We start from the raw sequence: 21,857 nt of genomic DNA, 5'->3' as shown, positions 1-21,857 counted from the left end.
CTTGGTTTCAGCTCCACAGAAAAAAATGTACTTCCCAGGAAAAGCGTGCCACTTCTTTAAAAAACAAAACAAAACAAATAACCTAGTTTTTAATAAACCCCCAAAGCTCAGCTTTTGGAATAAAAACTCACTATTTAACAAAAACTACTGGGAAAATTGGAAAACAGTATGGCAGAAGCTAGTTATAGATCAATATCCTGTATCCTATACCACTAATGCAAACCTATGGCATGTGTGCTAAAGTAGACACACAGAGCACTCTCTGTAGGCACATGTGCCAGCCTTCTACCCACCCCCACCCCCAGAGTTAGTTACTAGAAAGGCAGAAGGACTTGCATCTCCCACCCCTCTGCCCAGCAGCCAATAAGAGAGCACAGGAGGTAAGGTGGGTGGCTCACAGTGGGCAGAGCTGGAGGGGAGCAGAGTGCTTGGGCCATTCCCCTACTCCTTTCTACAATGGCTGAGGACATTCCTCACATCTCCCACCCCTCTACCCAGCAGCCAAATAGGAGTGCTTCCTCCCTCTCCTGTATATGGTAAAGGGGTGGGGTGAAGCACTCAGGGGGGACATGGCACATGGTCTCTAAAAGGTTCACCATCACTGCCCTATACCAAAATAAAGTAAAAATGGATATACGATTTAGCTATAGAGTGATAACCATAACTAAATTGGGGCAACACAGAATAGGTTACCTGGCAGATCTCTGGAGAAGGGAAGAATTTATGGCCAAACATATAAGATGTAAAATGAATAATTTTTATTATATTAAATTAAAATGCTTTTGTACAAACAAAGCTAATGTAACCAAGATTAGAAGGTAATGTCACTCCTGTATGTATTGGGTCTGTATCCCAATGAGATGATAAAAAAGGTGAAAGGACCTACCTGTACAAAAATATTTATAGTAGTTCTTTTTGTAGTGGCAAAGAATTAGAAATTAAGGGGATGTCCATAAATTAGAGATTATTGGCTGAACAAATTGGCTGAACAACATGTGGTACATGTTGGTGATGGAATACTATTGTGCTTTAAGAAATTATAAGCAAGGTGGTTACAGAAAAAGCTGGAAAGATCTGCAAGAGCTGATGCAGAGGGAAATAAATAGAACTGGGAAAACACTGTATACAATAACAGCAATACTGGATGATGATTATCCATGAAAACTTGGCTACTCTCCAGAAAGACATGATGGGGAATGCTATCCACTCCAGAGAAAGAACTGTTGGGAGTCATATTTCACATTAGTGTATTTATGGTTTTATTTGGGGGTTTTGGTTATATATAAGTGTGCTTTTACAACAATGACGAATATGAAAGTGTATTTTGCATGACAATAAAAATAAAATAAAAATAAAAATCTCCTATCTTCTGTGTATTGGTTCCAAGGCAGAAGAGTACTAATAGGTAGGCAACATGTGTTGAGCGATTTGCCCAGGTTCACATAGCTAACAAGAGCCCGAGGCAAGATTTGAAGCCAAGACCTCCCATCTCTAGGCTTGGCTCTCAATCCACTGAGCCATCAAGCTGCCCCCTAACCACATCACTTCTAAATTCACCATCATGCTGCTTACTCAAGCCTTGATTGATTCTGACTCCCTCAGGCTCCTCTCCCCTATTACTGGAGGGCTATAGGAGAGAGTACCAAACTCCTCCCAATGCCTTCCTTTATAGAGGGAAGAAATTGGACTCAAGTCACTTTACTTTGAATCACTGCCTTTCCTGGCTCCAACTCTATGAAGATTCCCCTGTTCCAGGGATCCCCTGGTGTCCTGCCCCACTTCCCACACTACTTCCCACTTTCCTGCCTCCTTTTATAGAACCCTTTAGTCTGTAGTGCAGGGGATATTTTTCTTTTTATTAACAGTATCCCCAGCACTTACCACTGTGCCTGGTACATAGTATGTAATTAGAATCTGCTCCCTAGGACTCTAAATACCAGCTTCTCATATTCCTTCTCATGTTAAATCCTTGTGTTTTGGAGATAAAGTTTGTATGTGACCCCGCCCTTCTCTCTTTTCCCACAATCATGGCTGAGAAAACTTTTCTTTACTCAGGCTTTTGCTTTTGTTCTTTTTAATTTCTTCTACCTCAAGTGATTATTAATAAATCTTATAAAATATAATACTTAGTTATTAGATAGTAGTTTTAATCTTACAATAGTAAACACTTACTAAATGTTTATTAGATTGAGGATGTGGACTCGAAACTACCACACCAATGCAACTACCAACAATTTGGAAATAGGTCTTGATCAAGGACACATGACAAAACCAGGGGAAATGTGCATTGGCCATGGGTGGAGGGAGTGCGGGGGGTGAAAGGGAAAGTAGGAGCATGAATCATGTAATCATGTTAAAAATGAATATTAATAAATGTTTAAATTTAAAAAAATAAAAATAAATGTTTATTAGACTGGATTAGCTTGGACTTAGATTGCCATGTAAGTGGAAGGTTGGAGAAATATCTCAATCCAATTGAACACAGAAGACTCTGAGTTCTCAAGAGAATCAATCACTCCTAATTAACTAACAAGATTTTCTATACCCTGATACCTTTATCAGATGAGTATGCATCTTGAATTAATTATGTTATGAAATAAATTAATTAAAGATATGACATTGGTATGAACAATTCCTAGATACTTCTATCAAACAAATCAAAGGCATAGTAAGTTAGATGTCAATGAAATCCATAACAAATTAATAATTATCTTCAAAAGAAATCATATTTTTACAGAGTTCAACAGTTTACAAAGTATTTTACAATTTCCCCTCTCAAATCAGTCAGTATAAACAAAACTAGGCTCTCTTGCTCTCTCCCCACACTCCCATCCCTCCCTCAACAATTAGAGAAACTACAACACTATAACTGAGATCTAAAACTTCTATGGAAGTGGCAAATAACAGAATCAATAAAATAAGTTCAAGATCAATAAGTTATAAAAATTAAATCAAAGAACAAACCCAGAAAACATACAAATCAAGAAGGGAGACAATGACACTAAAGGATTTAAGTGCCAGTCCGTAGAGAGCACCCTCTTGTTAAAATGCTGGTAGAAACTGGAGCTATGTAAAAGCGTATTAAAGGAGATTATCACCGAATTCAAACATAATATGGAGGAGTGGTTGGTATGATACTCATATTGTTCTACAGATATAAAAACTTTATTTATATGATGACTTTAGACATAAAGGTTATGAAGTATCTTAGACCTAGAAAGAAGTAGATTTCTACTGGCCCAAGTCGACTGCGATGTTAATAACAAGTATGAAGAAAAGTAGTACCAGCTTCTGCTGTGTGTTTGTAGTATATAACCACTAGAAAACTTTTGGAACTTATTTTCATTGACTCTTGATTGGGGGAGGTGGGGCTGACCATTTCACAGGTACAGGCACATACACCCAGGAACCAGAAAGCTTTCCTGGTCACTAAAGTACGGTGGGAGACATACTTCTCAGAATATGAGCTTCCTGCTAGGATCCATTCAAATAAAGACAAAGACTAAAAGCATTCAGCTCAAGACCCTGCTAGCTCTGGCTGGTGTCAAAAAGTCTAGAACCACACCTTAATGACCCTTAACAGTGACCCACACTTATATTTTTCAACTGCAGACTGATGACCACGTTAGAGTGTGACCAGAACAAAAATCTCTGTGGAGACAATTTATGGCTTTTCTAGTGCATCAATAACTCCACTAGGGATAATGCTTTATACTGTTTAAACTGTTACTACTTATGTCTGGGTGAGAGCTATGTCCAGCTTATTGACTTAGTACATCTTTTAGTGGAGACAAAGTGAAAGAAGATGACTACCTCCTTGGGATCTCAGGTCAGAAGAATAAGAAAGCAAACCAGTGAAGGTATGATACCTGTCTTTGTCAAGATGCCAACAAGGGAACAGTTTTGCTGCAGAATCTTAGTGTTCCTCTATTGCAGATATTAATAAAATGGAAATAGGTTTTGAACAATAATACATGTATAACCCTGTGGAATTGCTTGTAAGCTTCAAGAGGGGGAGGGAAGAGAAAGGGGAAAGATCACAAATCATGGAACCATGGAAAAATATTCTAAATTAATTTTTAAAAATCTTAGTGTTCACAGAACAAACAAGGTTAGCAGATCAATGAAAAGGTACTCCATTGAGCCTGGGTAAGTCACCTGTAACAAAACAGCTCCAGAGACATGGATGGAGGCCTTGCAAGAACAATCTACTCAACTACTTAGGGCCTAGAGGTGATTTGGAGGGATTCCCTGGTGATCATGTCTCAGAAACAGTTACACATTTACCTTATTGGATTTAGAAAGAAAAAAAAACACTGTTTGCTATATATATATATACATATATTATATATATAAAGACTGCCTGAACTAGACAATGGTCCTAAAAGTCCTAAATGGTCCTAAAGCAGAATTTTCAAGTGAAGAATTCAACTCTATTCCAACGACTAGTTCAAGCCATGGGAAAAGATTCATCTGAGATGCAACCTCTGCACCTGGATAGATCTCCGCCTGGAACTTTTGCCACAGTTTCCTAGGATACAAGGCACAACTTATAAAGCACAATAACACCACTAAGCAGTCTGGAACATCTAGAAGTTCTGGTTTAGGAAGGCATGACTCATTCAGACTAGCAGCCTAGACCACTGACTAGCTCAGGGATAGAGGCAAGTCACCAGAGAGAGAGGCTCATTTGAACGATGACCAGACTACTTGTGATATTTCATGGGGAGCTGAAAAAAAGTGATAACAAAGAAGATAATCCTAATGTTGAGTTACATTATATATGCTCTGATTGTAACTGCCTATGTTCACTGAATTCTTACATATTTTATTATTCATTATAATTACTCATTATTTTCTTGCTCTGTTTATTTGTGGTTGGATATCATGAAAATACTGTGGCTTCTTTAATCTACTAACCATGCATAATTTTGCAGTTTATTTGCACATATATTGCTGTTTCTACATACATTTTTTTGGCTTCCTAATATTTACTTTTGCTTTAGTGTCATGCCTTTCTGCTTTCTGTCCTGTGTATATACACGTATGCACTGCTGAGACAAGTGCATTATTATGCTTTGCATTGAATTTAAGCCTGTAGTTATTGAAGTAGTCTGTCAAGTGACACTTTACACTTTAGCGTGCCTACTGTGTTTATGATTAATGCATATTTTCTGTGTATGACACCTATGATTACCTAGGATGATGTGTTAACCATCCTAGCCCTGTTAAGGGTTGATGTCATTTTCAAAAGAAGTAGTATGGAGGCTGGAGAGACAAACTAGAGATGAGGAGTAACCCAAACTATATTTTTGCTACTGTCACCTTTACTTATCATGGCTAGTTGGAAAAACCAGAGGCCAGGGCAAGAGATGTATTCAGTCAGTTCTTAACTTCTTCAACAAAGGATTCATGCAAAGGATGAAACCTCTGCTTCCCATCTCCTTCTCTTTCTGTTGAAGTGGGTAGATATGAAAACCAATTTTTTTCCTGTTCTCTGAAGTCTGTTTATACTTTCTGTTTTAACTAGTACTACGACAAGCTTTAAGATTTGAAGGAATTTCTGTTCTATGTGCTTTGTTAACTATGGAGAAGCCAGAGAAAGGGGAATTGGGAAAACAAAGTATAGAGATGAGAATGGAAAGAAGGGAGGTTTGGATCCCCAATCTCCAAAAAATGGAGATTTTATCTCCATTGAGTCTTAGGAACTATAAACAAGAGGAGAATATTGTGATTGTTAATATTTTATTTTTTATATTTTTATAACAATGTGAACCCAAGATCTAATAATTTTCTCCTAGGTACAAAGAAGTTAAAAAAGTAGCATTAAAAGAAAGGAGTTTGATAGGCAAGAGAATACTTCAGGCAAGTTTACTCCTTTTCATGGTTCTATGACCGACCAGCTGGACTGCTCCTGAGTGAGGAACTGAGAAGAGGTACTAAACAAAATGTTTTTAAAACTCTTAGAATTCACACCAAGTAGCTATTCCAAGACAGAAGAGCGTAAGGAGTAGGCAACTGGGAGTAAGTGGCTTATTCGGGCATCACACAGGAAGTGTCTGAGGCCAAATTTGAACAAGGACCTCCCCTTCTCCAGGCCTGGTTCTTTATTCACTGGCTCTCTATCCACCTAGCTGCCCTTACTGAATAATTTTTAAAGGAAGAGTATAATAATGATTTTTTTTAAACCATTACCTTCCTTCTGTCTTAGATCAAAACTGAGTATTGGTTCCAAGGCAGAGTGAGGTAAGGGCTAGGTTTAGGATTAAATAACTTGCCCAAGGTCACATAGCTAGGAAATGTCTGAGGCCAAATCCGAACCCAGAACCTTGACTCCAGACCTGGCACTCTATCAACTGAGGCACCTATCTGCCCTGTAATTTTTTTTTATTGTCCAATCTTGTATTATCAACAACAAAATTTTATTGATCTCTATATAATAGCACATCATCACACATATGTAATAAGGTTGAATGAGCAACTACACTGATTCTTTTTTTATGTTGATTTTTTAAAAGACTAAAAGTTAATTAAGTAATACTAATTTTCATACAGAAGTGCAAGTTACTTTTCACTGGAAACTGAATAGTTTATGAGACAACCATTCAATCTACATTATTTTTTTCAAAAACTGATCAATATTTAAAAAAAGTACTTAATGACTATCATTCTGAGTTTTTTAAAAAACACAGGAAAACAGTAAAAATAAGTTGTTTTCAAAAACTAGAAATTTTGTATTTGAGAAAGGATATGTGGTAAAAAGACAAGATGCTATGATCCTAACAGATGTAGTATTTTACATAATAGGAATTCATATAATAGGTCAAATGGAAAGTTCAATATTTTTTAACAAAAGAATTTTTAAAAATATATTGATTTTTTTCTTGAAATAAGGACTATTTCAGAAAATTCAGGGCCTATGATGGCTGTAATTTTGAGGTATATCTTTCATTTTTGGAGGTTCTTTCCTTTTTGACATGCTAACTTTATATATAACAAGTCTATAAACATTTTTGTAAATTATAATTTAAACAGTACCTAGCTTTAAGTTGTTTGAGAAAGTATAAATTCTTTTTGGGAAGTTCTCATAGTCTTTATGGGGATATGAAAAATGGTAAAATTGGAAAAGCAGAAAGATGACTTTGAAATCTTTGTGGGCTATAAAAAATAGACACAAAAGAGTATTAGATAAATTCTGACTTCCAAGGGGATGTAAAAAGCCTTTCTCCCTTTTTTCCCCATAGTCTATAATTCCAATCCCGGTATAGTATCTACAAATATCACAATTTCCTTCTTTACTTTTTTCTTAAGACCCTCACCTTCTATCATAGTTCAAAGGCAGAAGAGCAGCAAAGGCTAGGCAATGGGGATTTAGTGACTTGCCCACTAAATCTGAAGTATCTGAAGTCATATCTGAACCCAGGTCCTCCCATCTCTAGGCCTGGATCTCAATCTACTGAGCCACCCAGCTACCCCCTACAATTCCTTTCAAAGAATGTCTTTAATCAACTCATATATTAATGTAATAAGAAATCCATATATTTCATACACTGATATGATAACAATGTGTATCCTGCCCAATTTAAAAAAAAAATTGAGATATCTCACTGCTTTCTAATCTAAGAGGGGTTTTTCCCTTCATTAAAATTGTGTTCTCTATTCCTTCTAGTTTGTCATCATAGGCAAAACTTAGCAAGATTTTAGAGTATTCCTAGAGTTAAATACTTTTACACTAAGATACAGCTGGAGCTGTTTAAATAAATTTGCTTTCATATGAACAATCTCAGGAATAGCAGTAGTCAAATAGACACATAATTATCTCTTTGCAGAACTGGCTCTATCTCTGACTTGTACATTGGATACAAACAGATGGCAAACTCTGGAATTACAGTAACCATGACTGCAAATCACAAACACTTTGATATTTTTAAATTGTGTGTTTATCTTAAGGAAAGGAAATGGATTTTGCTTTCTTTAAATCCTGTTGAACATGCTCTTTTCATTGTCATCTGTTATTACAATCATATCTTTGAACTTTTTCTACTAAAAAAGGGTTCTATATATGTCAATTAAAATAATTTTATTATTTGAAAAGAAACCTTCCTACATTATTTCTGACTTAGAACAAAATGACCTGTGTCAGACCTTAGGCAGGTCAAAGAGCATCAACTTTAAAAGGAAAACGCATATAGTCATGGAAAACATTGGTTTTTGCCCATAAAAGGTGAACATGAATGATCTTGTGCTAGTAATGGTTAACCTAGGATCCAAGGAAAAATGGTTTCTCTCTCTGAATTAATGAAATTAATGAAATGCCCAAACCTCATAGACTAAAAACTGTTATATGCTTCAGAGCAAATCACTTCCCAATGACAGAGTACTTTAAATCAAATAGCTATTAAGTGTCTCCTCCATGCCTGACTAGTTTGAAACCCTAACAGTGTCCAATGCTATGAAGATCATAAATATTTATATTTGTGTAATTGATGCCTTTGTTGATCAATTTGGTGCTTCAGGATTATTTTTTAAATCAAACTAATTTTGAATAGAAAATAATTGTAAATCAAAGTAAAGTTACATATCTTTATAGAAACCACTGCTTACCAAATGTAACCAATAAATTTAGTGAAAATGGAACAAAACACTAGCACAATCTAACAAAGTTGGCTGCGTGTTTCTATAAACCCAACTCTCCAGGGATGCTGCAGCAGCCCATCCTCTTCTAACTCCCCGGACCCCTCCAGTGACCCCACGGCTTCCCCAAGATTCCTGACTCGGGCCAATGTCCATACTTGGGCCGGACTTGCTTCTCCATTCTCACGATGGCTCTCTGAAACTTACGAGTGCACATTTACATATTCTTTAAGATGATTTTCCTGAGACACTGAGGCAGTCTAAACATCATTATCCTTATTTTGCAGAGGCAAAGTGTTACAGTAAAAGAGTAATAAGCCTGGAATCATCACAGACATCTACTGGCTGTATGAACCCAGCAAATAAGAATAAACTGAAGGGGAGCAAACCTGCATCGATAAATTTCCTTATATAAAAAGGAAATTTCAGGTCCAGTTACTGTCCCTCTTGTATTTTACAGATGAAAAAACACAGTGATTTGTTCAGGATCAGTTGGCCGGTGCTTTTTATTAAGCATTAACATAACATTTTAAAGTTTGCAACACACTTCACAAATATTTTATTTTATCCTAACAACATCCTTGAGAGAAAAGTGCTATTATTATCCCCATTTTATAAATCAGGAAACTTAGGTACAGGGTACCTAAGTGATTTGCCCAGGTCATTTAGCAAAGTAATCACCTAAAGCTAGATTTAAACTCAGGTTTTCCAAATTTTATTCGTGGCTACCTCTTGACAATGTCAGAAATGATGTTAAAAATCAGGTCTTCTGGCTTCAAGACAAGTGTTTTTTTGATATATTTTTAATTCCTAACTCTTACTATGATAATTCACTTTGGACAGTATTAAAACCATGGCTTCTGGACTCACACAACAGGTTTAAAATGAAATGATGGTTGTAAAACATACATAAAAGTTAGTTCTTATTATAATCATTATTATCTTATTCTCATTTTTGTTTGAAGCAGTTCAGATAGAAGAGGTCCTTAGACAAGCCACTATCCTGCTATTAGTCTTTTATGTTTAAGATCCTGTGCTAACAGAGATAAAATGACTGTTATTTGGGGGCAGCCATCTGGCTCAATAAAGAGTCAGTCTGAGAGATAAGAGGTCCTGGGTTCCATTCTGGCCTCAGACACTTCCTAGCTGTGTGACCCTGGGCAAGTCACTTAAAACAGCACCACAGTATTCCATCACATTCATATACTTCAACTTGTTTAGTCCTTCCCCAACTGGCAAACAGCCTGAAAGATTTTTAAAAGTTAGTTCACTGAGGGGCAGCTGGGTAGCTCAGTGGAGTGAGAGTCAGGCCTAGAGACAGGAGGTCCTGGGTTCAAACCCGACCTCAGCCACTTCCCAGCTGTGTGACCCTGGGCAAGTCACTTGACCCCCATTGCCCACCCTTACCAATCTTCCACCTATGAGACAATACACCGAAGTACAAGGGTTTAAAAAAAAAAAAAAAAGTTAGCTCACTGAAACCAGACATAGAATGGGCTCTGACTTCTACTCCAGACAAGAGATTTGGAAGATTCAGGAACCTGGAGAAATGGAGCTATGAAAACCCAGGTGGAGCTGGCAGTGTAGAAGTGCAGGCAGAAGAAACTGCCACCAAAGCGAGGCTGGACTGGGGAGGCACTAAGGGGGCTGAGTCGGGAACTTTGTCTCCCCAACACATTACTGGCCCCATAGCAGTAGTCTTTTCTCCCCCTTCCAACCTGGAAATCTGATGTCTTTCCTCCTTTTTTTAAGTGTGTACTTTGTCTTTATAAATAATGTTAACCACTGGAATTTGTTAGTCTGGAATACAGCTGAGAGGAGGCAATTGAGGGGGAACCAGTTCAAACAGAGGACAGATTGAAAGCAGGGGAACCAGTTAAGTGACTACCATAATAAGCTCCGTGTGAAGTTATGAGGGTCTGAAGTAGGGGAAACTGAAGTAAAACTATCTGCTAAAATGAGGGATAAAGGAGGGAGAATAACACCCAGAAAGTTAGGATTTATCACACATTTTTCTCATCTTTATTATAATTATTTGGCAATTGATTTTATCTGACTTTATAATTTAGGTATAATCAAATTAAGATTCAGTTGAAATTACTTAAACTTTTATTAGATTGACTTTGAAAATAGGGTACGTTTATAAGTGAAATTTTAGACTTTAGGTTTGTGTTCTGATGATCAATATAATCTTGTTTTTATGTTCCTTGTTTCTTTTTTTCAGTGTCTGTCTTGATCTAGTGTCTGGAACCATAGAAATATGGACTCAAAATTTAATCCCCAATTTGAGGTTACACCTCAAAATTATCGAAGCAGAGTCTAACCACTCATTTATTTTAACTTTTCCAAACACTATCTAGAGCTGAACCTGAAAATACAAGAACTCCAAATGTATCTGATAACAACATAGAATGTGTAAAAGCAACTGGGGACAAAAAAGCAAAAATTATTGAATGGGATGATAAAGTCATTGCATACTGTGAGGCAATTAACACTTTTTAACTGTACAGGGCTGGCCTAGCACCAAATGTCAATGAAAAGAAAAAGTGTAAATGAGTCAAAAGAACTCTTAGACTCCTGCCAATGACTGTATCCATCCTACAAAGGTGATTGTGACTGCCTACCATGGGGAGCTATCCTTGATACAATATACCAAAGACCTCAAATGTTTTAGGGAAATGTTTAACCAGGTTGTTGTTGTTTTTTTATTTTTTTTATTTTACTAATAGTAAATGAAGTTTTGATTTTTACACTAGAAAGGATGACTTCAGGTGTGCCTTGTTTATTAGTTCTTTACCACTCTTAACTCATTGGTGCATTGCCAAATTTACTTGAATCTGCTGTCGTCTTGGACAAAACACTTAAATCAAGGGACTTGTTTTCTTACACATAAAATGGGAAAGTAGGATTAGCTGTCTCTTTCAGTTCTAAATCTATCATCCTATGATCTCTACATCTAATTTCCCAGGCCACCTTAAAATCAAAGATAGAACTTTCTAATCTCATTTAATGTTAGTGCCTTCCTGATAGATCATGGGACCAAAACCCCTTTTCCCCTTCCCCCTTCCCTACTAAGACCAAAAATCCCTACCCACAAAGCCAACCCCTTTAGGGCTACCTAATCCTCTGGACACAAGTACCCCAACTTTGCCCAGCAGAAACAACCCAGAGGAACTTCATCCCAGACACTATTGAAGACCGTCTCCTATATCCAGGTGGAGACCCCTAGTCACCTACAGTTTATAGGCTCCACCTTTCCTCTGCCCCCCACCCCTCATATACCACAGTAAAGCTTTGCTATATTACTCAATCTCTGTCTCATTTGCCTCGGGTTGAACCCCCTTCAGCCAGGTCTGACACTTCCCTCTACTGATTATTTTCTGTATCTTGTATCTTGTTTGTACATAGTTGTTTTCAGGTTGTTTTCTCCATTATACTGTGAGCTCCTTGAGGGCAAGACTTGTCTTTTGCCTTTCTATATTTCTCCAATGCAAAGTGCCTAACAACTGCTTATTGTCTGACTGATCCATGTGTGGTGCTGTCCAGTTCTCATCTTCATGGCCAAACTACTAGAGCCACAGTATATTCTGCTCCAGCCCCTCACCTTTGCTCTATGTATGTCTCTCATTTTCAGTGTGTTTCTTGTAAACAATACATTGTCAGGTCCTGGTTTTTTATCCTTTCTGCTTTTCATTTTCTTCAAATGGGTGAATTCATCCCATTACCCTCTATTTCTAAAATTTCTGGGCAGTATTCCTTGATGATTTCTTGCATTATGATATCTAAGCCCTTTTTTTGATTGTTAATTTTCAAGGAATGCAATTATTCTTATATTGTCTGTCCTTGATTTATTTCCCAGGTCAGTTGTTTTTGTAACAAGATGTTTTATATTCTCTTCTATTATTTCATTCTTTTGGCTTTGCTTTATTATTCCTGTTGCCTTAGGAAATCATTGGCTTCCTCTTGCCCAATTCTAGTTCTTACTATATTATTTTCTCCTGTAAGCTTCTGGATCTCTATTTCCATTGTGAGAGTTAAAGTTGAATACTCCAAGTATTATTTTTATAAAGTTTATTATCTGAAAGAATAGGACCACGTGACTAAGTTTCCTACCTGCTCAAAATGCCTGCTCCACCAAAGCCCCCCCAACAGGAAGGAAAAGAGAGCTAGACATGGAACTCCATCCAATTTATGTCCTATCTCAGCACATAACAACAGGAAGTGAGTAGGGTTCTGGGAATCATAATTTTGCTAAGGATCATAGCCCTACTGGGGATTGTAGTTTTAGGGTAACAGATTCCAATTTCACACCATTTAGGTCATCTTTCTTTCATAATTTCTCGATTTTTTTTCAATGCTCTTATTTTTTTCTTTTAATTTTTCTTCTACCTCTGTCATTTGGATTTTGAGTTTCTTTAAACACTCTTCCAAAAGCTCTTTTTGGACTTGTGGCTCTTTTTTTATTTTTTTGTTATTTTTGAAATAGGTGTTTTTCTTTCACTATTCTCTGAATTTGAGCTGAGATCTTTTCAGTTCCAATAATAGATATATCAATAGTTGGGTTCTTTCTCCTTTGCTTGCTCATTTTTATTTACTTAGTTTAGTGGTTAGGCCAATAGACTTAATTATTGGCTTTTTTTCTGAAGATCCTAATTCCTATTGGGTTGATGTATGTTATCTTAGGGTTTTTTCCCTAGGTCCTATTTAGTTATTGTGGTTTTTAAAGTCCAGAGTCAGAATATACTCCCTATTCCTGGGTCAAGCTTCAATCTGTGATTGATCTCAGGTCCTCCAACTAGAATCCACAGATACTTCTGCTACTGTAATTAGCCAGCCTGCCTCCCCCAGTGCTAACAACCAGAGACTCCCCTCTCCTGGGAGTGACCACAGATAAAGGGGCCTCAGTCCCTCAGCAACACAGTGCAAACACCCTCCTCATTCCTCCCCTCCTGCCAAGGCACCAGATAGAGCAAGGACTTCCAAAGTCCCTCATTTATTAGCAATGAGGCTTGAGTTCATGCTCTTAGGGCCCAGTGCCTGCCTATTTCAACGAGTCCACTCCCTTAGTCCCTAGCCATGGGCTAGTCAGGGTATCTGGAGCCAAGGCCCAGCACACTCCCAGCGCCCTCCACCTGCAGATTCCAGTAGCATCCTCTGGGACACAGGCTCTGAGCAAAGCAGGTGAGGTAGCCAATCCTACCCTCCAGGACTGCTTTGTGGATTCCCTTTGTTTGCTCCTGGTTATCCTAGGCTGGTCAGCTTCTCTCTGGACTCCCATCTGTTTTTGCTGCTTTCAGTGATGATTTTATGGAGTTATTTTTGGTTGTTTGTTGGAGGGGCCGGGTTTAGGAGGGTGAGAAAGCTTTAACCCTACTCCTCCAAATTCCCACAATGCAACTTCCCCCAAATGGGAGTATGACAGTATCTACCTTCACAGGGTTGTTGTGAGGATAAAATAAGATAGAATAAAACAAATAGATATATTAATGTTATAGGAAATATGAAAGAAAAATGGCAAAGGAAATGCAAGCTTAGAAAACTTAATATGCTTTAAGTTGTCCAGAGACTGCTAAAATTTTATGTAAATACTAAAATGTAGAAATAGTATGGTTTAGAACAGTGGTTCCCAAACTTTTTTGGCCTACTGCCCCCTTTCCAGAAAAAATATTACTTAGCGCCCCCATCACATACTATCACTGCCCCCTTACAGTTATTCACCACCCCCAAATGCACCTGTGGCCATCACTGCTCCCCCTGGATTGCTACAGCACCCACCAGGGGTGGCACCCACTTTGGGAATCACTGGTTTAGAAGATAGAAAGGGCTGGTCTTGGGAATCAGGAAGACCTAAGATCTAGTCTTAGTACACATTAGTTACTTGACCATGAGAAAGTCATTTAATCCTCAGGGCCCCAACAAAAGTTTCCTAAGGCAGTAATCTTTTAAGAAATGCCCAGTTATGAACTGTATCAGTAGAAGAAAGATGAAAAAATAGATCTAGACAGCCATCTTCTGCCCCTCAAAATTAAATATATTCTGTGATAGCACTCTGCCCCTCTAATTACACATGAAAAATTGTGTGTATGTGTCTATCTACATAAAATTTACAGTTGATTTTTAAAATTCCTTGTTAGTATGAATGACTCAGAGGTCTCTTTCTTTTTAAGTATTTGCTACTAATATGTTATTACAAACAAATAATATGTATATTCCATTATATTCTACAAATGTTCCCATGAACAAAAATTTCATAGCTCATCAAAATGAGTATTTAAGACCCATAAAACAACAAACAATTAAACACATTTAAATTAAAATGAATTAGTTTCCAGTACTTAAAAATCCCATTTAATTTTATAACAAAAAATTCATCTTCAAAAAAATGTACTATTTTTAGATAAACTTGATACCAACTGCTCATTCTTTGAGCTAAGTGATTCTACATTACTTCTAGGATAAACTGTAAATTCCTTTTCTGGCATATAAAGCTTTTTACAATCACTCCTGGAACATAGTAGGCACTTAACAAATGTTTGTCAACCTAACTCCAATTTATATTTTCAGGGTTATATGACTTCCCCCATGTATTCTAGATTCTAACCCAACTGGCAGCCTGCTATTTCTAGTACTTGACCTTTCAGTACAGGCTCTCTCTCCCCAACTTACAGGCTCTGCTAACAGAATCTAACTACTCATGGGCAAGAAGTTTTCTTTAGTGTCTGTACCATTAGTACCTGTCTCAATGGCTAGCACATAGTAGGTCGTGTCAGTTAAATTGAGTTGGATTGGATTCCTTCTTTCTAATTTTTTAAAGCATGTTAGTTGGATGTCACATTTTTTCCTCCCTCTTTTGTTGCTGAGTATACAAGATGAAATGAAAAATAATCCCTCTAGAAAATTAAAATATACTGGGGAGGGAGAGGGTTTCAAACACATGGGAAGAAAAATATATGCATGACAATTTGAAGGAAATGGAAGAGAATATTAATAATAACAGTAATATCAATAATATTAATATCTAAGGAAAAGTTTGCTATAGAAGGTAGAATAAGAGTTGAGCTTTGAAGACTTTTGTGGGACACTCTGATAACCTAATCACTACCTTTAACATTGTTACTTCAATACAGCTATACATTGATGGATCTGTAATTTCCCTGATGCTAGTATTGTGAGATATAAATCATCCCCCATTCTCCTCCCAGTCCTGTCCCTGACCTGCTGGACTTCCCAACCATGTCTTCTCTACTGCTAGAGCAGAGGTTGGCAACCTTTTTGGCCATGAAAGCCATAAACGCCACATTTTTTAAAATGTAATTTCGTGAGAGCCGTACAGTGCTCACAGTGTGCGCTCCTGTAACAGAGCCTGAAAAAAAAAATGGACTTTATGGCCCCTGCAGAAAGAGCCATACATTGCCGACCCCTGTGCTAGAGCATCCTGAACTTCCTTCAGAACTCGGGACTCCCTTCCAACCCTGGAGACCTGCTTACCCTGAAATCTGTTGGCCCTTGCTTTAGTGAATTCTTCCTGGAACTTCTATTTTTCAGAAGGGTCCAGGCATTTTGGATTTCACATTTCTCCCTGCCAACAACGTTTCAGTTTCCTTTTATGTGCTGTCTTCCACTATTAGAGTGAAAGCTCTGGGAAGCAGGGGCTATCTTTCTTTAGTTGCACTTAGCAAGGGTCTGGCACATAATAAGCCGTAATGAATGCTTATTTATTTTCCTTCATTCCTCTTCCCCATGGATCTCTAGTTCCAAATCTTCCTATAAGTCCATCAAAGAGGCTCCATTCAGTACGTTAAGGGCCTTCCAGCAAGGGACCCTGCAGTTGCAACATGAGGTGGCATATGCCAGGTAAGTCAAACCACTGTTACCACCTCTACCACGACCAATCCAAATGGAGACAGTTGGAGACCCTTAACTCAAGAGCCCTGGGAATAGCTGTGCCCCTGAGACCACTATCCCCACGTCCAACTATCCCTATAGTGAACCCTGTGTCCAAAGGACCCACTTTCTTTGCCACTATGGATACTGATGGCCAATTGCCACTGATGAGAAGTGATGTCTCAGTCCTAAAAATGGCAGTTTGCCTCCTGACCATCCACCCAGTTTCTTGCCAAGCCCCCCAAAGCTATCATCCCAAAGAAATAACCTCTACAGAGATATACTCTGGCAAATACTTCTGTATATCATGAAGTTATTGCTGCCTCAAGGAGTCAAATTAGTAACCTCTGACCCCCACAGAAAGTTCTCACTCCCCAAGTCCTTGGCACTGCTAAGTGGCTTGACATCAGAAGCATATTATGAGTATAAAAGATATTGAAGAAGATGAACTACATTTACTTTGCTACTACATCCTAAGGACCAAGAGGCTTTTCCATCTGATTTGCAGCTTGAAATCTGCATATTATATTCTCCATTAAAATGTGAGCTCCCCGAGAATGGGGAGTGGCTCCAATGTTTTCCACATAGTAAATGCTTAATAAATACTACTCATTTATTCAATCCTTTTTATCCCTTGACACTATGTATACCAATGGAACACATGGACTATTCACCGGACATTCCCCATTATTACCCAATGAGTGTACCTTATAAGACTGGCCTATCTTTTTTTCCACAATGGCTCTCTGATGACATTTTTTACATGTTTTTTCCCCGTATATTTCCTCATATGTAATATTTGCAGTCTGGTCACACCCAAACAACTGATGTCCCCATCATCCTTTGGATGATCTTTAATATCAATGCCTTAGGAGCTATCTAGTACTCCAGGACTTGCAACTGTTGAACAACACTATGAATGTTTGTATTAAAAAATAGGATCCTTCCTTTGTTTCATGGAGAAATTTGGAGTAATTAAAGGGGCTGCAATTTCTCTAAAGTAATCATACTTGTTCTCTTCTTGTTCAGTTCTTTTCAGTTCTTTTACCCATCTCATTTTTCAAAATAAGACTGCTGCTAAGAGAAAAAAAAAAAGCTCCTACTTTCAATCAACCCCTTACAAATGAACTTTTTGAGGACTGCCTGTACTTAAATACTTTAACTAGTACTTGAAATTTTTATGAATAGCTCAAGCAGACTAAGTACCCTATAAGAACACTTTATTACTGCTGCCCTACCAAGTCTTGCATTTAAACAGCCTTTATTACTTCTTGAGAACTAATTAACTTTACACTAGGATAGAGAAATAAAGAGAAATCTATTTATTTTAGTTAGCATTAAAAAAAACTTACAAGAGGTTTAAATAGAATATATGAATTATTTTTCTAAATTCAAAATAGGAATGAAAGCAATATTGGATATCAGGCTTGTTATAAATACAGAAAGACCTAAAGAGCTCATCTTATCTAAACATTTCCAGTCCAGTGGAAATGGCATTAAAAAAAGTTCACTATCATTTGCATCACCATTATACTCTAAGGACCATAGAAACTTCACATGGTACTTCCACGCTTGGCCCCAAGAGACAATGACAACCTATTTCAACTCATTCCTCAAAGATTCACATCCTCTCATCCTCTCCCCATCCTAATGATTCTTTACCTAGTTGTCATTATACAAACTACATTCCAGGTTTCCCGTTGCCCACTCCTTTATCACTTTCCCCTTCACCCCAAACCCTATACTGCCCTACTCAAAATCTATCCTCACTTCCCACTGTACTCTCTGGAATACCGACTCCAGACATAACAAATGCCTTCATCTTGACTTTTTTCCTTTTTTACTCCTTCTGTCTTTTTACTCTTACTGAAAAATGGCTCCTTCCTGATGACCTAACATCCCTGATCTCACCACTACCCACAAGAGTTCATTAACTCTGAAATTCCTTTATGTGATCCATAATTTATTATTGTTCTACCTATTTCTCTAACTTGCAACCCCAGTCATATTCTTTGTTATTATTATTATTTCTAGTCCTTCTATACCTCAGTTATTCTCCGTGTCTAACACTCCTATACTAGTCAGTTTTTCTTCCTTCCCTATCTTGACTCCTTGTTAAACTAGTTCAACTTGATTCTGTGCTCTTTTCTGTGGTTCCTTCTCCATCTACCCAATTACCAATACATCTCTGCCAAGTCTCAGCATTAGAGTACTCCCATTTGTTGCTTTCATTTCTATTCAGAGGATGCTAAATGAAGCTTGTGAAAATAACAAAATAACAAAAAACAGGGTCTACAAGAAGTTTATAAAATATAATATTAACTGGGATCTTACTGCAGGAAGGCATCCTTCTATCCCTTTGATCCTTCTCTAATCAATTCACTTTCCACTGATCACAGAACCTTTTCTAAACCTTTTTATTCCTCATGAAATCTCCTCTTCTTACCCTCTCAGTCAAGAACTTTGCTTCTTATTTCACTGGAAAAAAAAATTGAGGCTATTCTCTGAGAGCTTATCATTCAGATGCTTTCTGCCACTATCTTCCATCCCTGTCTCACATGAAGTTTATCTTCTTACAAAGACAAACCTGTCTACTTGCCCACCTAATCTCATTTTTCTCTCTTGTTGGTATTTGATCTTTCCCTTTCAATTGGCTGTTTCCCTGCTACCTACCAACATGTTCGTGTCTCTTCCATCCTCAGAAAACCCTCATTTGAACTATCCATCCCTGCTAGGTTTTAGTCTATATATCTTCTACTTCTTGTGGCTAAACTCCTTGAGAAGGTTCACTTATAATTGCTGCCTCCACTTTCTTTCATCTCTCTTCTTAACCCACTGCAATCTGACTTTTGATCTCATAATTCTATTAAATCTATTCTCTCCAAAATGACCAAAGATTTTTGAATTGACAAATCTAATGGTCTTTTCTCAATCCCCATCCCTCTTGACAGTGTTTGACACTGTTGAACCATTTTCTCTTCCATTATATTCTCTTTTCTCTAGGTTTTTGGGATACCTTCTCTCATTGGTTTCCTTCTACCAATCTGATCACTCCTTCTCGGTCTCTTTTGCTCAATCTTAATCCTGATCGTACCTACTAACTGTGGAAGCCACTGCAACAGCAAAGTCTAGACAGAAGCAATAAGCACTTAAAAAAAAAACCTATATGAGAAAGAAAAGGATGGGCTTGAAAGATGTGGTCAAGATCAAAGTGACAAAATTTGAAAACTGGATACTGGCTAAATAGGAGTGAGGAAACAGGGTTGGGAATCTGAGAGACTAGAAGGTTGGTGGTGCCCTTAATAGAAATAGAGAAATTCAGAAGAGGTATTTTTTTTATTTTGGAAAGTATAATGAACTGTTTTGGACATGTTGAGCTTGACTAGCATACAGGATATCTAGTTTGTAATGTCCAACAGGCAGTTGGTAATAGGGACTGGGGCTCAGGGGGAAGAAAATAGAACTAGACATATAGATCTTGAAGTCATTTACATACAGATAATAATTAAACCCATGAGGACTAGGAAATCCAACAAGTGAGAAAGTACAAAGAAATAAAAGAAGACCCAGAAAAAAGCTGTGGGTTCACACTATAGTTAGAGTGAGTGATATGTATGATGACCCAGCTTAAAAAGAAACAATCAGACAGAAAGTAGAGTAGGAAGAAAATCAGTGGTGTCACAAAAATTCAGATAAGAGAGAGTACTCAAGACAAGAGGGTGTTGAGCAGTTTCAAAGAATACAGAGGAATCAAGAAAAATAAGGCTTGAAAAAAAGACCATGATATTTGGAAACTAAAATCCATGTCAACTTTAAATAAGCAGTTTCAATTAAATGGTTAGGTCAAAAGCCAGAATGCAAAGGGTTAAAAAGTGAATGAGGGAAGAGGAAGTAGAGGGGACTAGTGCAGACATTTTTTTCTTCTAGGAGTTTGGCTGAAAAAAGAAAAGGAAATAAAGGAAGAATGCTTGAAGTAATAGAATCTAGTCAAGGTTTTCTAAGAATTTGGAAAACTTGTGCAGGTTGTATTAGCAAACAAGGAACCAGTTGCCAGGGAGAGAGGCAATTATAGACAAGAAATAACAAAAGTGCAACTTGTTGGAGTTCATGGTTGGTAATATAAGAGGCTACCTGTAGAAGGTATAAGAATTAAAGTTAGGTTTGGTTCAATACAAGAGTTATAAAAGTGAGATTGTTGTCGCCATTTATAAAATATTAGCCCTTAAGTCAAAAAATTATTGTTAGCAGCTTTTATTTACAACAAGGTAGAGATATTGAAAGTGGAAAATGTAGGAAGGAGACAGAGCTTTGTCTAGCCTACCAGCCTAAGTGCTGATCCAGTGAAGTCCTGCTCAGACCCAAGCAAGGGCTCCCCCAAGTCCCAATCTCCATGCAGAAGTCCCAGTGGCCTCTTCTGCCAGAAATCCACCAACACAAGTCTCTTCCTTCAGTTCCAGTCACTCAGCCAGCAAGCCTCTCCAGAGCAGAAAGCTCCAGTCCAGAATGAGTCCAGGAAAAGGTGACTGCATCCAAGAATCTCACCAGAGCTCACACTGAAGAGAGCATCCCATCAAAGCCCCAATGGAGAGAGGGTCTCCTCACCAAAGGACCAAGGAAGCAAAGAGTGAATCTTGTCCTTTCGATCTCACCTTTTATAGCCCTTTCCCACATCACTTCCTGTCCACTTCACGAGAACTAATCATAGCCTCCCAATTTACCTAGCACTGCCCAAGGTGGGGTAGTGCCTGCGGCCTTTGGGGTTGTGAACTAGTAAGTGACTTGTGAGCTCTCTTATTTAATAGTTAGCTAGGTACTAAGTAGGGATACTTTAAGTTCTTGATTTGATTAAAGTTTGCTGATTAATTACACATTAAAAATAAATTAAGAGAGTCTTAAGTCTCTCTTCACAAAGGGCTGGCAAAAAGTATGATGAAAGGAAGGTAAGAACAAACTAAAAACATCAAGAAAGCAAATTTTGAAAAGGAATATGTTGAGAAGAACATTTTTTCAGACAGCATAGCTATTTTGAATGTACACAATGAACCCATCTAGTGGAGTTCTTATGATGCATTAAATTAATTTATTCATGTCATATTTATGACAAAATTAATTGTACTTTTATATGTGTAATAGGGGATACTGAGTAATCATCAATATTTAAAGTTAGAAAGGTAAATATAAAGCTACCAAATATATTTAAATCCACTAATACATATTTTAGAAATAATAATAATACTAATGATAATCTACATTGATATAATGCTTATTATATACCATGCACTGTCCTAAGCACAATTATAATTTAATTTGATCTTCATAACAGCCCCATGGGAGATAGG

At 37.5% G+C, this 21,857-nt stretch overlaps 1 protein-coding gene across 2 annotated transcripts in view; it reads right to left on the bottom strand.

Annotated features, from left to right (window-relative positions):
- PLCE1 (phospholipase C epsilon 1) overlaps positions 1-21,857 on the bottom strand; it is a 298,156-nt gene that overhangs the window by 186,829 nt on the left and 89,470 nt on the right. The window lies entirely within an intron of this gene.

Source organism: Gracilinanus agilis, chromosome 2 (genome assembly GCF_016433145.1).
Source record: "Gracilinanus agilis isolate LMUSP501 chromosome 2, AgileGrace, whole genome shotgun sequence".
NCBI classification, from domain to species: Eukaryota; Metazoa; Chordata; class Mammalia; order Didelphimorphia; family Didelphidae; genus Gracilinanus; species Gracilinanus agilis.
Note: the sequence above shows the minus strand (reverse complement) of the source record. Positions and strands in the feature narration are given on the sequence as shown.